Consider the following 2,629-nt stretch of genomic DNA (forward strand, 5'->3'; position numbering starts at 1 on the left):
AAGAGGCCTTGAAAGTTAGAGAAGTCTTGTATAAATCTCCTATAGAACCCTGCATGGCCAATAAATTGCCTTACTTCTTTTACAGTGGTTGGAGATGGTAATTTGGCAATAAGTTCCACCTTTGCTTTATCAACTTCAATGCCTTTCTTGGAGATGATATGGCCAAGGACAATTCCTTGACGTACCATAAATGGCATTTCTCCCAATTGAGCACCAAGTCTTTTTCAATGCATCTGTGAAGAACTGCTTCCAAATTGACTAAGCATTCCTCAAATGTACCTCCATATATGGTGATATCATCCATGAAAACCTCCATAATTCGCTCCACCATATCACTGAAGATACTAAGCATACATCTTTGGAATGTTGCAGGTGCATTGCATAAACCAAAAGGCATTCTTCTGTAGGCGTATGTTCCAAACGGACATGTGAAAGTGGTCTTCTCCTAATCTTCAACATCAATTTCAATTTGGAAATACCCTGAGTACCGTCCAAGAAAAATAGAAAGGATGGCCAGAGACTCTCTCCAGCACCTGATCAATAAACGGGAGTGGAAAATGATCTTTCCTTGTACAACATTCAATTTCCTATAGTCAATACACACCCTCCAACCTGAAGTGAGGCGTGTAGCAATTTCTTCTCCTTATCATTCTGAACTACAGTGATCCCTGATTTCTTTGGTACCACTTGAGTAGGACTCACCCAAGAGCTATCAGATATAGGGTAAATAATACCGCTTGAGTAGCTTCAGTACCTCAGTTCGCACCACCTTCTTGTAAATGAGGATTCAATCTTCTTTGAGGTTGATGAATTGGTTTAGCTTCTTCCTCCATATATATGTGATGTGTACAAGCCAAAGGACTGATTCTTTTCAAGTTAGATATTTTCCATCCTATTACTTTCTTGTACCTCTTAAGAACTTCAAGAAGAGAAATCTCCTGATAACCGGTAAAAGATGAAGTTATAACAACAGGATATTGGTTATTTTCTTCCAGGTATGTATATTTTAATCCATGGGCAGAGGTTTCAAATTGAGCTTCGGGAATCTTCTTTACATCATCTTGTCCTCCTCTTTATCAAAAAGGTAGGATCTCTTCTTCCTCGTCCAACCTTGTAGAGTAGCAAGGACATCAACGGGTTCAGACAACCCTTTTTCAAGATCCTCAAGACTTTCATTCAACTCGTCTTGCATATTCTGATCACAATGCTCCTCCACTAGAGTGTCAATAATGCATACCTCTTCTGGACCTTCTTATTCTTCCGGAGTAATTAGCTTCTTTGACATATGAAAGATATTAAGCTCAAGTGTCATGTTGCCAAAAGTGAGTTGCATAAGTCCATTCCTACAATTTATGATTGCTTTTGAAGTAGCAAGAAATGGCCTTCCAAGGATGATAGGAACATAATTAGCTTCCTTAACTAAAGGATCAGTATCAAGAACAACAAAATCTACTGGATAGTAGAAATTATCAACTTGAACTAAAACATCCTCAATTATCTCCCTTGGAACTTTCACTGACCTATCAGCTAAAGATAGAGTGATTGATGTTGGTTTTAATTCACCAAGTCCCAATTTCTTATAAACAGAGTATGGCAACAAATTCACACTTGCTCCCAAATCTAACAAAGCTTTTTCCACTACCTTTCCTCTAATCATAACTGAAATGGTAGGACATCCCGGATCTTTGTACTTCAAAGGAGATTTGCATTGTATGATGGCACTCACTTGCTCAGTCAAGAAGGCTTTCTTATTCACATTCAACCCTCTTTTGATAGTACACAGGTCCTTTAGGAACTTTGCATATGATGGAACTTGCTTAATTATGTCCAGCAATGGAATGTTGACCTTCACTTACCTCAATACTTCAAGGATTTCTGATGCATTTTTTATCCCCTTTTTCCCATGCAAAGCTTGAGGAAAAGGTGGAGATGTACGTTTTTTCATCAATTCTTCCTCAATAAGCTCTTTCTCCGGATTTGCATTCACTGTTGAATCACGGTCCTCCTTCCCTTCATTGATATCTTTCTTCTTTCCTTTCATTTCCTCCTTCTTCTTTGTCTCTTCTTCTTCCTTCTCTTCAACATATAGCTTGGGTGTTGGTGACTCAACCTTTTTTCCACTCCTTAGAGTCGTTAAGGCTTTAACATCTTTCACCTGTGAAGATTCTCCCTCATGAGTTTCCACTTCATGGATACCCTTGGGGTTTTGGTGAGGTTGAGAAGGAAATCTACCCTTCTCTTGCACCGTGTTCAAATTAGTGAGCCTTGAGATTGAGTATTGGAGATTATCTATCTTCTGAGATAAGTCATTTTGCATCCCATCCATCCTTTTATTCCAAGTATTCTCTACACTGTCAATTCTTTGACTGAGTTGAGAGTTGATGGATTTTTGGTCTCCAACAAAATCTCCCACAACCTTGCTGAGATTCACTATTGCTTGTTCAAGACTTGAAGTTTGTTGGGATGGTTGAGATGGTTGAGCCAGCTGTTCGTACTGAGGTGCTCTTGGCTTCCATGAAAAATTTGGATGATTCCTCCAACTTGAGTTGTAAGTATTGCCATAAGCATTGCTATTAGGCTTGAATTGTCCAATGACATTTGCTTGTTCTCCAAACATTTCTCTAGCAAC

The sequence above is a fragment of the Vitis riparia genome, unplaced genomic scaffold, assembly GCF_004353265.1.
Source record: "Vitis riparia cultivar Riparia Gloire de Montpellier isolate 1030 unplaced genomic scaffold, EGFV_Vit.rip_1.0 scaffold434_pilon_pilon, whole genome shotgun sequence".
Classification (NCBI taxonomy): Eukaryota; Viridiplantae; Streptophyta; class Magnoliopsida; order Vitales; family Vitaceae; genus Vitis; species Vitis riparia.